This window comes from Aethina tumida, chromosome 7, assembly GCF_024364675.1.
Source record: "Aethina tumida isolate Nest 87 chromosome 7, icAetTumi1.1, whole genome shotgun sequence".
NCBI lineage: Eukaryota > Metazoa > Arthropoda > Insecta > Coleoptera > Nitidulidae > Aethina > Aethina tumida.
In genome coordinates this window covers 13,361,502-13,379,806 of record NC_065441.1, presented here as the reverse complement: position 1 = coordinate 13,379,806, position 18,305 = coordinate 13,361,502, and the positions used below count along the sequence as shown (strand labels likewise).

The 18,305-nt window shown below is 29.3% G+C and overlaps 1 protein-coding gene across 4 annotated transcripts in view; it reads right to left on the bottom strand.

The window, feature by feature from the left end:
- Nucleotides 1–18,305, bottom strand: part of LOC109594976 (brain tumor protein) — a 115,873-nt gene that overhangs the window by 17,356 nt on the left and 80,212 nt on the right. For 2 of the 4 annotated variants that reach the window (XM_020010246.2, XM_020010249.2), the window contains exon 1: nt 8,761–9,069. The exons of 1 other annotated variant lie outside the window; for it this stretch is intronic. The gene's annotated coding sequence lies outside the window, so the exon portion shown is untranslated. Of the gene's footprint in view, nt 1–8,585; nt 8,741–8,760; nt 9,070–18,305 lie in introns of those variants that run through there. One more of the 4 variants, XM_020010247.2, reaches the window with a different exon arrangement.

Genomic DNA, 18,305 nt, shown 5'->3' with positions numbered 1-18,305 from the left:
AATTTTTCCGTGTGCGTCACGCTTTTCGTTAACACACAGTCTGTGTGTGTGTGTGTGTGTGTGTGTTTGTTCCAGACGCCTTCCCGAGGCAGATGTTCTCCCCTGATATTTTTTTTGGTTCTAACAGACAGATGGCCGGATCACATAGGGCTTTCTAAATTGTGTTTTACGCCATTTGGTTTGATCAAGTTATAAATTAATGATGATATATGTTAAGTATTTTTCTATATAGAATGATTAATAATTCAAAATGTTGACAAACAAATACCATAAATTGACAGATTTCACGTTTATGTGTAAATAATACTGTTAAATTATGAGAACAATTAGACCAGTTTTAACAATATGTTAAGAAATTGAATTTAATTTCAAATAATACCATATTTTGACAATCTATACTATAACTATATATTAAAAATAAATTTAATTTTAATTTATATCATGATTTTTCATTTTATTTTATTTAAACAGATAAATAAGAATTAAATGTTTTAATGTGTGTATATATTTGAAACAATTAAATTGTTGACTAATGAATAAAAAAAATAAAAGTAGACAATTTGAGTGACTAGAAGTTTCCATCTTTGAAGTGTAAATAATTATATTAAATTATTAAAACAACATAAGAAATATTAGGTCAATCTTATCAATACATTAAATATAAATTTAATTCCAGATAAATACCATAATTTGTCAATCTACCAAGTAACTAAAAACTATAAAATTAAATCTGCAAGATGACTAATAAAAATAAAATAATATAATAAACAATTATAGAAGTTTCTCTATATTTGATGTGTAATAATATCCAAATTATTAAAACCACATAAGAAAAATTAGACCAATTTTAACAATATATTAAATATAAATTTAATTTCAAATAAAGTCGACCGAAAATTATTTTATACAAATATATAATTAAAAACTAAAATGAAATTTGCAAAATTATTTATATAGAAAGTATATGAAATATTGAGTAATGTGTAAGGACAATACAAATAGTACAACTTATAACTAAATGAATAAAACAAATAAAAATACACAATGTTACTGATTAAAAGCTTCTGTATATCCATGTGTAAATAATAATATTAAATTATCAGCATAAATTTAATTAAGATAATCCCATAATTTGGTAGTCCACAAAATAATAGTTTCTAACTCACAATTGTAATAAAAAATATTAATAACCAAAATGGAAGAAAAATATTAATTTTATTAAATAACTAATTTAAGAAAAAAGAATAATAAAATTTAATATATCAATATTTGAAAACAGTTCAGGAAAAGGTTAATGTAATGAAAAATTAAGTAAAACTTTCCAAATATATTTTATAAAATTGCAAGGAAAATCGTTAGTCAATATTTTACTACATTTAATTTTGCAATAACTCTTTTTAGCGTACTTCAAAGCTTTAATATAAAATGTTTTGAACTTTACCTAAACTAGAATATTCCAGTTAAAAGATCAAATAACTAGCAAATAACAAGAAAAAAATCCAAAAGCTTTCACAATTCGTTTGTGCATGTAAAACAAAATTAATAACTGATTAGATTAAAGTATCAGTGAATTATCGCAACAACAACAACAACAACGGTCGCCTCGAACCGGCGCATTTTAATATCGGCCCTTAATTAAAAAGGCAAACAAACCCAATTACGCGACTATCCGACCCAAAACAAAATTCCCTTTGTCTCAGGCGCACACACACACATTTCAACCGACTCGTTTCACACCCCTGAGCAGATGTTTTTTTTTTCCAGGCCGTGTGTGTGTGTATTTTTTAAACCGGGTGCGACAGATGTCGACCCGTCCATACGAGGACGCACGTTGCCGTCATATCGGACCGTTTCGAAGCCCCGCTAATACGAATTACGGCGTTGCAAAACGCCGCCCCCGTCGAAATCAGCCCCTTTGTGTTCGGGGCGCGGTTGCAGCGTGAAACGTGATCCGGTGCACGACCAATGAGCTAATATGCGCTCCGTACCAGTTTTTTTTTTTTCGTGTGAAATCGTGTATTTTTAAACTGTCCAGCTTGGAAAACATAGTCGGTCTGAAATTGGAATATTGAAATTGTTGTTTCGGACTGCGCAATTAACTGTTTAAAATATCAACCGCTCCAGCTTCCGGATTATGTCATAATTAGATTAAACATGTCGGCGAACTATTTGCAATTAAAATCTCTGCCGGCAACGGCGGATTTAATTTGGTCTTGCGAAATCAGTGTCACGTTCAAGCGTTGGATAACAGCTAGAGGAAAACGGGACAGTCGGTTGAAAATGTTATTGTGAAAGGGTTCGGATTACAAAACAATTTTCACTGCTACAATTAGAAAAAAAGGAAAAGTTAATCAAGACAAGGATCAAGTTTGATGTCATATTTAAAAGTCTTGCTTATTTTTATTAATTTAATTTAATTAAGTATGGTGATATGTATAAGAAATTTTAATTGTTAACAAGATGGATATTAAAAATTATTTATTAAAACTAATTCAGTCAAAGGTTAATCAAATTGGGTCCAAGGTTGATGATGAATATTCTTCAGAATTAAATATGGGAACGAGAATTATGTAAAGAATATTTTTAAATCTCAAATTAAAAAACTATCACAAACAAGACATTTAGATTATTAAAAATATATAGCAGTAAACTCTCGACCAAAGCTCCAAATAGATATAAAGTTAACGATTTACAAACAATTTGATCAAAGTTCACTTTACAGTAATCTAATTTTTTACAGATTTAATGATACAAAGTGGTATGAAAGACTACATCATCAGAGCTTATTAAAAATCCATAGATTACTCGATATATAACGACATTAATAGAACTTTTAACTTCGTCTGTCATTATCTGAAATTGTTTAGCTGTTTAACTGCATATTTGTTTATTTACAATGTATTTCTTTTATAAAAGATAAATATTTATGGCTTAATGTATGCGGAAACGTTGCTAATTAAAGAAATTGATTTTCTCATTTCCCATAACTAACGTTTTATAATAATTAATTAATTTATACATTTTCACAACATACCGTTTAAACCGTGTAGCTAATGTTAAATATGTTTGTTGTATAAGTGTTTAATTTTAACATTTTTTCTAGCGTGCACAATTAAAATTTATGAGAAAACATCTAATTCATATGCAAATAATTAATCTAAATTTCATATATCTGTGTGATTTACGCAATTTTTTAAATTTTAACAGAACAGAACAATGTACATACAAATAAATAACTAAAAACTGTAATATAAAATTACTAAAAAATAGTCGAAATGTTGACTAATATATAACAAAACTAATATTAAAAAATATATGAAATAGTGAAAATGTTGGATAATGACTAATGAAAATAAAAGTAGACAATTTTTGTGACTAAAAACTTCTATATTTGATGTGTAATAATAATATCAAGTTATAAAAAAATATATACGAAGAATTAAGCCAATATTAACAAAACATTAAATATAAATTTAATTTCAAAAAAAATCCATAATTTGACTTTCCACTAAAAATTATTTTATATAAGTAAGCAATCAAAAGCTATAAAATTAAATTTGCAATAATATCTATTTAAAAACATATGAAATAGTCAAAATGTTGACTAATAACTAATAAAAATAAAAGTAGACAATTTTAGTGACTAGAAACTTCCATATTTGATGTGTAATAATATCAATTACATTATAATATAAGAAACATTAGGCCAATTTTAACAACATATTAAATATAAATTTAATTTCTGATAAATACCACAATTTGACAGTACACCTGAAATTATTTTATGCAAATAAATAACCAAAAAATAATAAATAAATAAAATGAAATCTACAAAAATATTTATATAAAAAATATATAAAATAGTCAAAATGTTGAGTAGCAACTATTAAAAATAAAAGTAGACACTTTTAGTGACTAGAAACTTAGATATTCGATGTGTAATAATAATATCAAAATATTAAAACAGCGTAAGAAACATTACATCAGTTAAAAAAAATGAGTTACACAAAAATATACGAAATATTCAAAATATTGACTAATAAATAATAAAAATAAAAGAAGGCAGTTTAAATGATTAAAAGCCTTCATATTATATGTGTAAACAAATATATTAATTAACGAAAAGGAAAATATTAGATAATACGATATTTTGACACCATAAAATAAGATATTTAAATTAGTTTGAATATTGACTATAACTAGACATTTCCATATTTTATCTTATTCATTCCAACTTACAAATTTTAACAACAGATTCATAAATAAGATGTGCAATGGAAAAGTTGTCGTAAAATTCGCAGCAAGCATCTCAATTCCATAAAATTTGTGCGATTCTTTAAATTTCAACATCCAATAAAACTTCCACCTCTCCAGCATTAAACTTTTAAGAGTTTTCAAGCCTATAAAACGTCCAGGCAGGGGTTGATTAACATTAAATTATCATAAATAAACACGAATTAACGCATTATTCAAATTAAACAATTAAATAATAAAATTACCATAATTTATGTGCGAACAAAGGACGGCTGTTAAATTAAAATTCTTGGAGGGCGCGTTTCCCGATCGAATCTGCCGGTCTCCGAAAACGTTTATTTTCGGCCGTGCATGTGAGTGCTATTTTTAAAAAATCCGCGATGCAAAAAATCCCGAAGCACAACAAAAATAAATAAATAAATAAATAAATAGAGAAAAGCGATGCGTTGATGCGTACTTGACTAAGTTTTATTTATATTTAGCCAAGGTCGAGTCGAACAATGATTTATAACAAAGATCCCATGTTTAGAAGAGCTTTTAAGGTTTTTATCGCGTCGAATTGAGGAAGCCGGTTATCTCGTGCTCGCCACTTACATCATTCCGGGGACAGATACCGATATTATTTTATTTCGCGGAACATAAATAAAACGCGACGTAAATTTTACGTCGCACGACAAAGAAAACGTATCCATTGTCTCTCAGCTCGGTAAATAATTTTTATTTATAGACAAATAAAATGAATGGGCCGAGAGCAGCTTTATGGTATGTCAAAACAAAAACAAATAAATCAACGTGTTTTGATCCCGACTGAAAATTTTCAATCTGCACGATTCATTCTTTTTTTTCTCTACATAACGGTTATGTATCAAGTAAATAGCAGACTAGTCCAACTATTTATTTACATTAGTTTGGAAGTGTTGTACTAAAGTCCAAACTTGGGCCAAAGTTTCAAAAGTATTTTTCCAAGAATCTACCTGCCAACTAATCTCTATTATGAAAAAGGGTTTGTTGAGATTCAAATTTGTCAAAAGTCCGGACAAAAGCAACAGTGAAAACATTTTCAAGAAGACGAGAGTAAATGAATGGGATTAAAGTGGTCGAGCGCAGTGAAATCAACTGGTTATTCTTGATTACAGTCTTTTTGGTGCAAAAGGAACGGAGATAAATGGATGTGCAGGGCCTTAGTTCTGGAATCTTCGTATAAAATGAAAATAAAACACGCTTTCTCTGTTTTACAGCTACGATAAATTATTAGCTGTTAGGTGGAGTTACTTTGTGTTATTACCGGGAGGAAAATATAAACTTGATCTTAGATATTTTTTATTTTAAATTATATTGAATATAATCAAATAATATGTAGTTGCAGTTTAATGTACGATTTCCTGTTTATAATTGACATAAATTAAAAGAAGTGATAGGTATTATTAAATGATAAATATCCCTTTCCTGATGTAACAGATTTATTATATAAAAATGAGAAATTTTACATGACTGAATTTATAAAAGTTTATTTAATTGAATTAATTACAATCAGGCCGAAATTTTTAATAATTTCCTTTTTTTTTCATTCACATATCCTTAATTAAAAAAATAACAAAACAAGAAAATGTATATCACAACAAGAAAAAAAACAGTGACAACTTAGTGATTTATTAATATTTCCTCGAATAACTTTAAGAAGTTTAGTTATTTCTAGTTTTGTTTTACAATTTATTCATTATTCCAAAAATTAAAAATAAAAACTAATTTATAGAAAATAATTTTGAATAGACCATTTTTGGGTATTTAAAGGATCCTTTTTTAAAATTATTATCGTTTATTATTATTTATCGTCCAATTTGATCTGAAATGTGTTAATTTATTTCTAGTTTCCCTTTCAATTTATTCAATTTCATTAAATAAAAAAAAATACATAAAAAATATTTTTGACCAGAAGTCACATTTTAGTGATATTCTGAAATATGTTTACATTTCCTTTTTATTACATTAGATATAAAAAGAACAAGAAAACTAGAAAAACAGTTTCTTGATATATAAAGAATACTTTTTTAATTCAATTTATTTATTAATATCTCAATTTTTTTCTAAATTGTGTAAAATTATTTCTAGTTTTCTTTTCATTTAATTTATATTTGATTAAACATGGAAATTTTCAAAACAGATGAAAACAGAAATTTATTTTCTCCAATGATATTCAGATTCTGTTTTAGATTTCCTTTTTATTCTATTAGAAGGATAACTCATCAATAAATATTATAATTTAATATAAACAATTTATTGATATATAAGGAATACTTTTTTTGAACACCAATCATAATTTATTCATTAATATTTTCTCCAATTATATCTAAAAAGTGTCAAATTATTTCCAGTTTTCTTTTCATTTAATTTATATTTGATTAAATATAGAAATTTTCAAAACACATGAAAAAATATATTTTAACATTTTTCAACATATAAAAAATGTTTTTGATCAGAAATCTCAATTTAGTCATTTATTATATTTATTTTCACTAATAACATCTTAAATGTGTTTTTTCCTTTTTATTTCATTAGATATAAAAAGAACAACTAAACAAGAAATATAATAATATAAGGTAAATAATTTCTTGACATATAAAGAATACAAATCACAGTTTATTTATTAATATTATCTCCAATTACTTTTAAAATGTGTCAAATTATTTCTAGTTTGCTTTTCATTTCATTTATATTTTATTAAATATTAAAATGTAATCACAAAAAATGTATAATTTAAAATGAACATTTTACAATATATAAAAATGTTTTTGAACAGAAATTCACAATTTATAAATATATTATATTTATTTTCTCTATTGACATATGAGATAAGTTTTAGATTTCCCTTCTATGACATTAAATATAAAAATAACAACTAAACAATGAATATTGTAATTTAAAATAAATAATTTCCTTGATATATAAAGAATACTTTTTTTTAACACAAATCACAAATTTTTAATATTTTCTCCTGTGTCAAATTATTTTTACTTTTTTTTACACTCATTAAATATAAAAATAATAAATAAAAAAGGGAAATGTTATTTAAAATAAACAATTTTTCAATGTATAATAAATATTTGAAAATTTGATTTTTGAACACAAATCACAATTTAGTGTTTTATTAATATTTATTTCGTATCAACAATTTAAGCCATATTTCCTCCATTTATTATAGTGTGTATTATAAGTATTTGTCGGATACAAACAGACTTATCAATTTTATTTGGTCAATAAATTTGATATATTATTATTAGTTTGATCTACAAATACAGTTTACAGAAAACTTTTAGACCAATAATTTAAAATTTCTAATAACTTTATTTACATTTGTTGAAAATAAGAGTATTATTTTATTCAATAACTATAATTATACAGTAATACAATAAATCATAAAACGAAAATGTTAATAATAATCGCAACCATTGTTTTACGATAACAAAACACCGATACAACCTTCTTTTCACACACTTAAATAAAAAAAGATAAATACAAGTTAATTATTAGTTTTAAGTAAATTGTAACCGACATAATAAGCATGTTGGAAATACCAATTCAAGTATAAGGTCATTTATTGTTTATAAGTTCAATTAATCACCCAAAATTCAGTTAAAATAACGCGTCCCCATTTTTAATTATTTATGTTCCGCCTTCTCGCAAACAATTCGTGATTTCGCAACAACAAAGACGCGGTCACTAATAATTTTGCACGTGTGCATCACATAAAAAACTACTATAACTTTTTATAATTTACTTGTTTTTAAGCTGTGCAGAGTATGAATGAACAAATCGCCGAGAGGCAGGCGTGTTGCGATAGCTCGCATGATTAAATTTAAGAATTAGAACAATAAATAAAACTGGCGGAATTATTTCTGTACACACATTGTTGCTTTTTTTTTTGTTCCGCGGTGATTTACATAAAAACCGCCGACTAGGCGGCGTTTCAGGAACGATTAAATCGAAATTAGGAGGAGCAGTACGTCGAATTGGAGAAACGAGATTACAGGACTACGAACTCGACTAACAAAAAAGTTCTAGACTGTAGCCGGATTAAATAAAGAGTGGGGAGGGAGAATGAATGAACTTACGAGTTCCAACAAGCGGTGACGGTTTCAACTGTTAATTCGCTTGTGGTGACAAAAAAGCACTAAATTCCAAAGCAAATAAGCTAACAACTAAGTACTTTGGTGTATTTCGCCAAGTGATTGATAAAAGGTAAAGCTTGTGCGAGAGTTTCTTTGTTCTCCGGTTGATGCGTAGCCGCCAACAAAAATACAAACAAAACATGCGTAGGTATGTGGAATATTTACTTTTTAGTTTGCTAGTAATCCAGTCATTTCCATAAAAACCGTATCCAAAATTGAGGCCGTGTTCACATACACTCAATACAAAAACAAAGTAAATAAAAAAATAAATAAAAATCAAAAATTTCAAAATACGTTTTCAACTGTGGCAGTCACTAATAATTTTACGCGTGGTACTTACAATTCCCAAAAAACGCTATCGTTTTTTTTTTATTAAATAAATACAATTTTTACGCGACAAAACAATAACGCACAACCGAACGGAAACTGGGACCCGCAAAACGGTCTCGTGTCCGAATGAAATCACAAACGCGGACGAAAAACGCAGCGGCCAGATGAACGGAGAGTCACACACACTGAGCGGCGTTCACAGGAAACAACAAGCCGGCAACGTGGGCCCGGGCAGCATGTTCATTCGAGGGACGACGTGCATTCACTGACTCGCCGATACGGGAGAGGAGGCCGGCCGCCGCTTCGAACGGAACAGGCGTGCTCCGTGTGTGCCGACGGTGTCGGCCTGTGCTGCGCACTGGCGACCGACGCCGCGAACTAACAACCACCGTCGCGGCCGCTTCTTCGGAAACCGGGGACCCTCTCGTCTTCGCCGCGTTCGCGACGTGGCACGGACGGACCGCCGGCCCGTCGCCGCATTCCGCACACGGGGTTCACGGATCAAGTCGGGGGGGCCTTCGGGGCGCAGATGTTGAATAAATGAAAATGAGAACGGGTCGACGGCGCGACTCGCGGCTGGCTACCCGGTGCCGGGGCCGCCCGCGTCCCGCCAACGGTTTGGAGACGTTGTCCAACCTAGGGGTTTCGACGTTATTTTGGTGGAGCAACGTAAAATTCAAGTACTGCGGTGGTTTTATTGAATTCGAGGCGACAAATGAAACAATTTTAAATGTGTTACGCACAAAGAACGCACATTCATTGTTTCAACAAATGCGTATTGCGAAATATGTTTTACTGTAATTTATTGCATTGCATTGTTGCTAAAAGTCGAATTTAATTCTTCAACAAACTAGTCAATTGAAGATACAAGATGAAAGTTTTTACGTAAAATTTTTATATTTTATAATTAATTAATTATTATATAACTAAGAAACAATAAAATGTTTATAGAATAATTTTTTATGTAGTTTTTATTACAACTATGTTCTATAAATTTCTCTTAATAAAATGTAATGTAATACTACTGCGTCCAAAAAATATTCTGAATTTTGTTATAAAATGAAACATTTTGTTTATTCGTCCAAATCTAATTCATCGCCTTCAAATTACTCCTTATCCGATGCAATACACTTATTCCAACGTTCTTTCCTGTCCTCGAAGCACTCCAAATAGTCATTCTCCGGAATGACCTTCAACACCTTCGTCAATCCAGCTTTTACCTCCTCAGTCGACTCAAAACGATGTCCCCGGAGAGGTTTTCTGAGTTCAGAGAATAACCAGAAGTCACTCGGAGCTAAATCAGGCGAGTACGGTGGCTGTAGAACGCATTTTTGGCGAAAAACTTGTGTTTTCGGTACCAATCGAAATTTGATGTCTGAGGCCCAAAACATCCTCAAAAATAGTACTGACTGACCCTTTTGATATGCCAGCATTAAGTTTCTTATTTTTATTTGACGGTTTGCAAGCACCGGTTTCTTGATTTGGCCAATCAAATGTTGTTTTCAATAATTCAATGTTTCTTAGTGTTAATCGATGGTTTGCAACGTGTTGCTCAATTGATGTGGATGATCGTCCGAAATGCTATTCGTCTTCAACGCGTTGTCTGCCTTCTTTGAACATTTTGTACCAATCAAATGTTGTTTTCGATAGACCTTGATCCCTGAAAACCTTTTGCAATATTCCCAACGTTTCCGCAACAATTATTTATTCGCATATCTTTGTAGAATAATTTCAGACTTTTTAAAGATCTAACATTAATGACATTTATAACTTGAAATTTGACATGGGTCCCTCTAATAGTGCTATGAACCTAATAAAAAAATATTTCGACGACAATAATTACTTGAGTAGATTCTGGGTATTTTTTATATGAAATATCAATTTTATTTATGGATTTAATATTCATACTTGCACAATGTTTAGTTTGTATACTATATTTACAAACTTAAATCTTCTGTTTTAGTATATTTTATGTGATTCTAGTTATTTTTTATTTTGTTTGTTCGTATTTTAATCCATAACAGCTAACAAATTTAATTAATATATAAACAAATATAGTATGTTTGTAAACAGTATTTTGTTCCAAAACAATGTAAAAGTCAAATACTGAATGAGTCGAAGCAAAAACAAAATAAAAGATGATAAGAACAAAGAAGACATATTCTTTATGTGGAGATGCACATTGCGAAATATGTTTTATATTATAATTTATTAAACTTTAATAATTTCATAATTAAGTTATATATTAAGTAAAAAATAATAAAATATTTATAAATATATTTTACGTAATTTTTTATACAGGTATGTCAGATAAACTTCTCTTTATAACTTTATAGTGAACTTTCCTGTAATTTTCATGAATAAACATCATTGAACATTTTTAAAACAAGGTTACCAAAATTTCTATTTCATATCCATACTTGAATAAAGTTTAGTTTGTTTTTTATATTAATTATTTGAAATCAAAATTTTGTTAAAATTAAAACAATATTGCCCAAGTGAAACTGAAAAATATAACATTTATTTTATTCATATTTTAATACACGACAGTAAATATATTCAACTAAAAATAGAAAATAAAACAAATATATGTTTGTACACAGTATTGTGTTTTAAAACAATGTAAAAGTCAAGTACTGAATGGTTTTATTGAATACGAAGCAACCTGAAACAAAATACAATATAGAAGGAACAAAGAAATACATATACTTTATTTGAGCAAATACGTTTGTTGAGATCCATATTGCGAAATATGTTTTATTATAAATTATACATTGTATGGTTGCATTGTTTAATTTAAGTCAATATTTTAGTTAATTGAAGATATGACAAGACATTTTTTTTGTTAAACTAAAACTTTTGTTTTATTTTATTTTTATGAATAATAAAGATAGATAAGTACTGTATTGTACTTTACGTCAATTTTCTCCATCTCATAAACAATAAAAAAATTACTGGATCTTTTTGATTTATAATTAAAAAAATATTGTTCAACTGAAAATTCAAATTTTATTTGATTTATTTATAATTTAATATACGACAGTTAGCATATTCAGTTAAAAATAAATAAATATATATTTGTAAACGGTAGTATGAGTTTTTAAATCAATGTAAAAGACAAGGACTGTAGTGGTTTTATTGAATTCGAAACAACAAATGAAACAATATGACAATGCAGATTCATTATTTGAAATACATATTGCACATAAATATGTTTTATTGCAATTTATTTAGATTTCATATTCACTGTACACGAAAATTTTAGCAATGTTTTATTTAATTAATTATCACTTGAATTAGAAATAAAAAATTATTCATAAAATTAGTTTTTATGTGGTTTTTAGTACAATTGATAATATAACAAAACAAAGGTATATAATTATTTTTATTTAGTTTTCGGTACAACTACGTCAGACAAATTTCTCTTTATAAAATGTAACGTCTTTCGACTTTACCTTAACTTTTATTAATAAAAATATGTGAATATTTTAAAAACAAGTTTACAGAGATACCCATTATATTTACAAATTTAAATCTAAAATATTGTATTTTATTTATAAGTTAAGAGAGATAAGTTACTTATTTTTTATGTGTTTCCTTTTTTCGCGTCTAAAAACATTTTATACAATTGAAAAATAATTAAATTTAGATTAACGTATTTTCACCTTACACAATTATTCTTATGTGTAGTAGATGTTTTTATTTATTTAATTCTTGTTAAAATTATAACTTAAATTAGCATGATGTTGCTCGAGTTAAAAAAATATTATACAACTGAAAATATATATATTTATGTTATATATTCGTATTTTAATCTACAACTGCTAACATTAAACTAAAAATAGAAAATAAAACAAATATAGAATCGTGTTTGTAAACAGTAGTATGTGTAAAACAGAAAAAATGTAAAGGACAAGTTATCATCTAACAATTTTCTCTAACCATTTTTCTATAAATCTAAGCAGTACTTTTATTTTTTTATAAAACAATACGCTACTAGAATGTAAATTTAATTTAAATTAATCAAGTAACAATTTAAATTTACTGTTAAAAATTGAAAATAACATAAACAAATAAAATTATTAGTACGGTCGTCATGGTAAATATCATCATATATATTTTTAAAACAATTTTACAAAAATATCCGTTAAATTTAGCAGGTTTATTTATTGGTTAATATCTATGCATATATAAAACTTAAAAAAATGAATAAAAATATTACATTTATTGTGGTAAAAATGGAAGTTCAACTTCAAAATCTATTAATATTAATAACATACTTAACCTATTTTTGATACAAGGTTACAAAATATCCTTTTAAAAAGAATATTTAATTTGTATTCTTTTAAGTAATGTTAACAAACTTTATTTTTATTTAATTTATTCGATTTTTGGCTGCTATGTATAAACTAAATTACAACTAGGAAATAAAACAAATATTTATGAACAATGGTATGAGCAAAACAGGAAAAATGTAACGAACAAGTTATCATGTAATAATTTTGTTAACATAATAAACATACACGAACACGCAGCACTATTTTTTTATAAAAATATCATAAATTAATCCAATAAATAAGGCTTGTAATATTTAAATGAAAGTAATTGAATTAGCAAAATCAATTTTGCATTTATAAAAGAGGAGAGTATTTAGTATTTTACACTTCTGTAAACAGTAGTTTTTTATTTAATATATAAAAATTAAATTTGGTTGTTCATATTAAAACTTAATAATGCTAGAACAAACAAATAAAACGAACATTGCAGTCGCCATGGCAAAAGTGAACCCTTCTTAGTCTCCGGTTTTATGCACCCTTTCCCTTCTGCCACGTAGGGTGCAGGTAGGGACTGGTTCTTTTCCATCTGTGAAAATGACCACGGTGGGGTTTTCGTAATGCCATTAAATTAACCGGGTCTGGTACCGTTGTTCTACAATCCAAACCGGGGTGTTTCCCGCGGAAAGTGCAAATTTTTCGATGCAACGACCACCTGCATGGCCGGTTAAAGCGATAGCTACAGTGGTTTTTTCACATCTCATCGCTTGTGGGGATCAACTCAACATCTAGTACGACTTTTTTAGATGGTCGTTGAATTTTTTGGGGCAACGACTTACCACTCAGCCACTGATGTTCATGGTATTTACCTGGAACAAAGAAATAATATTGATTTACCAAAAGGTTTCTCAGAAGTGCGCGTACCGATTTGGTACGATGGTCTAATTTGACCTGGATATCGATAAAGTTCTCCAACATGCCAACTTTGTTCGTCAACAATGTCTGATTCAATTTAACAATTTATAGGTGCCGCGTCGCAAATATGGTCAAAGCAAGTTGTGTCGACACATCGTTTTACTTTCGGAATCTCGGAATGAGAACCACTTTCAATTTTCGGCAATAATTTTATCACGCATGTCTAATTAACATTATCACTTGGCAAAAAAACGACTTTATTATCTTGTTTAGTTGGATATATGGGAAGTTGGGAACTAAATAGCTTTCTAGACAAAGTTTTATAACTTGTTTTAGTACTGTACCAAACCATGTTTGCTGTTTTACGTTAGGACTGATCTTTTTCCTACATTCACAAAATATCAAAAACAAGATAGCACTAAGAATAAATGGCAAGGAAGTCTATAATTATTGGGCCCGCCGTAATTTTCAATGAAGACATTTAAGACCCAAAATTGGAGGTATGGGAGTCTTCAGTTTCATCATAATTAACTTGTCCTTAAAACATTTCTTAACCCGTCTCGACCTCGCCGAGACGGAAACGGCGTGACTTTTAACACCAAACCCCAAATTCAATTGTTCTTAAGAAATTTCAACCACAAAATAATCTCCAGCCGATTCCCACCGACTGTAACGTCCTTCCAACAGCCATCGAACCCACCGAAACCGTGTAATTTCGTCTGACCATAAACGCCGCCTCGCACTCACGCACGAAAACAAAAAGAACGACTTCCTGCCACTGAAACGAACGTTCGGTGTGCGCAATTCCCGCCTTATTAATCGGCGGCGGCGTATGGAGCCGCCAGGTGGCGTAGGAACAAAGGAATCCGGCTGTGTGGAATGTTGCGTTTGTCACCACGCCGAAGAGACACCGAGAGATATTAATTACTTTGGGGGGTTCTCATTTAAATGTTACCACGACGTATTCTGCTGCGGATAAAATGGAAGGTGCACCTGCAGTCTTGGCAAAAAATAAATTAATTGCAGCATTCTTGGAACCCTTCTTCTGGCTCTTGATGCTGCATAAAACCAGCAATTCTTTCACTCGTGTAAGATTAACGTATTCACCAACTTACATATTCTGACAGTAACTCTTCAGTATAATGGACAAATCAGTGATTCTACTCTTCAATAAACAGGATGTAAGTTATTAAGACGAATTTATTGTTTCAACCACAGACTAACACATTGTATTATTCTGTGCTTCAATTAACTGGTGGGAAATCTCTTCCACTCGACTACTTTCAACACAAAAATTTGTCACTAGCAATATTTGGGAGTGTAACGCCATTGAAAAAGTTTATTTGTGCAGCATTTCCTAAAAATAACCGCATTTAATATTGGTTCATGATTTATTTATCGTTCCCGTGACCCCCTTCTCGATATTTTCTCCCAATTTTATTTTAGACCGCACGCACGCCAAAATAATATGAAAATCATCGGGTAGCAGTGGCAATAATTCAAAAGTAAACGGCCTCTCAACGCTATAAATACCGTTTTGTTTATATTGCTCGGGTTAAGATAACAAGCGGACTGGATGCACTTTATAAGTAAAAAACACCCAACCGAAATAAAACTGTTGATGTGTTTGTGTGCGCCCGCATCAGCCGGTATGCAAAGTACATTGTCACCAAAGATGAAAATATTTACTCTGTAAAGTAACTCGAGTGCAATAGTTTTATGGAGGTTACAGGGTGAAGCACAATAAAATCATTGTGTCACCATATGAATGAGTGTGGATGTTTCTCAAACATTTTATATTCCATTCTCGAGTAGTTTCCATGGCACTGGGTCTTTCAAATCTCTTCAGGACTTCTTAAGAAAACAACGGTTGATGATAAAACTCTTTGGTGTATGTGAACAAGATAATCTCCATAAAATCAAATCTTGGACTGAGATTTTTCAACTGCTTTACATTTCAATATCAGTAGTTTTCGAGGAACCTCTGTCACTGGGCCTTTTAAATATTTAAAACTATGATTGATGCTATGACCCTTTGAAGTATGTGAATAAACGAATCTCTATAAAGATAAATTTTCAACTTGGATCTTCCTCAACTGCTTCATATTCCAATCTACAGTAGTTTTCATGGCAACTCTGGCACTGGGTTATTTAAATATTTTTAAAACTTTCAAAAAAACACAGTGGTTATTGCTAAACCAGCGTATGTGAACAAATGAAGCTCTATAAAGACACATCTTCACATTCACATTCTTCATCTTCTTCTTATCTTTCAACTAATTCACATTCAAATCTCTAGCTTTCAGGGCAACTCTAGCATTGAGCTTTTTAAATATTTTTAAAACTTCCAAAAGGAAACAATGGTTGATGCTAATACTCTTCAGCGTAAGTAAACAAATGAATCTCCATAAAAATAAATATTGGACTTGGTTTTTCGACTGCTTCACATTCCACCCTCGAGCAATTTTAAAACTTGACATTGGTTCTTTTAAATACTTATAAAATGTCCATCTATGTGAAAAAATATTCATGAAAATATTGAATATTTTTCAACAGTTTTCATCGTAAAATTTAAAAAAAAATACAGTGGTTGGCGCTTAAACCCCACAATGTTGTGAGCTTCCCTAAAAACAAATAAATGTGGGTCTGTCATGTTTCATAAATTTGAACCTTAAGTAGTTCAAACTTTGATTTTTTCTAAGGGGTAGCTAACACAAAGATTTGGGTTTTATAGCTTCCTAAATTTAGTATTAGTCAAATAACATCTATGGTTTTATTGCTAACATTTTCTTTACCAACAAAGACGAATTTCATCTTAAATCAGGAAACTTGTCAAATCCCCGGTTCCATAAAATGGGTCACGTATCGCAATAAAACCCATACAATTCTTCAGCAACATCAAACAAAGTACCATTCGTAAGACCGGGACCGAACAATTAAGTGCAACCCCCTAAAACCGTTAAGATTTGGCGCCCATTTCTCTAATCTCGTTCCTAAAAGGGTCCCGGCTTCGCGGTTTAACACGATCCGCCTAATCGTGTCTAAGAAGTAATGAAACGTCCATTACGTGATCGGGAGAAACAAAATTAAAAAATCGTGCACACATGAACGTTTCGAAAATTCGTTAAGGGCAAAGATGCAGCAAGAAACTGACCTGTAACGATCAAAGGAGAGTATCTTTCGAGGAATTTCACTACCTGCGTTTGCCGCGTATTATGGGTATTTTTTTTTTAAACAAGTTGAACGGAGTATAGTGAACCTGAATGGCCGAGGCCCGGGCGTTCAACAGGTAGGTTTTCATACGCCTTCGGAATTAATAATAGAAAACCGGAGAAGTTCCCCGGAGACAATGGATTAAGACGGTGGCTAAATATTGGTGGATCGCGACCCGATGAATTATTGATGGCGGCCCGTTGTTGCGGGGCTGCGGTTTTATTATTTATCGATTCCGAGGTAATAACGGGGATTGTTGATTTGGTGATTGGGTTCAGGAAAAACGTCGTGTCCCGATCTCTGGTTTGCATTTCGATGTTTGTCGACTGAATAGTACATAAATTTGTTGTTCATACTTATCTGCTATATTGAATAAATAAATATTTATCTGTCGATTATAAAAAATATATTTAAAAATATAGTCTCAAATATATTACATTTGTCTAGAAATCAGTATTGCACGTAATTGTATAATTAAGTCGAATAAATTTCAAATTACAATAGAGTAATTATGTTGTTAAGATTAATGCTTGTTTAAAATTTGTAAACAAGGAAAATTGATTAAATCACAATGATCATTTTGTAGTTACTTAATAATTTCATGATTAACATTATATATATATATATATATATATATATATATATATATATATATATATTTGTTGGCTATTATGAATAGTGTTTCTTGAGGATTATTTTAGATCCTATAATTTATAATACGACCTTGAGCAACATATGGAAGAACACATGTTGGAATTTATTAGAATTTTTGAATATAAATGCAAATCACAAACAGATTTAATTTATTTTAATTTTAAAATATTAAATAATTAGTCTAAAATGTTTGAATTTCATAATTTTATCCAATATATTGCAGGAAACATTGCACCATATATTAAAACCACAAATCAATTACATAATTAAATTTCAAACTCACTAGTCTATTAATTAATAATATCAAACAAATTAATGATCACAATATTACATAGAACAAAATATAAAATTAATTTTTTATCTCACTATTTTAATTCTGAAGTATATTTATGGTATATTTAAAGTCTACTTCAAAGACAAATTCTTTTGAACTCTTAAAACCACTTTAATATTTAATAAATAAAAGAAACTTTGCAATTTAATAAAATTACATATTTTT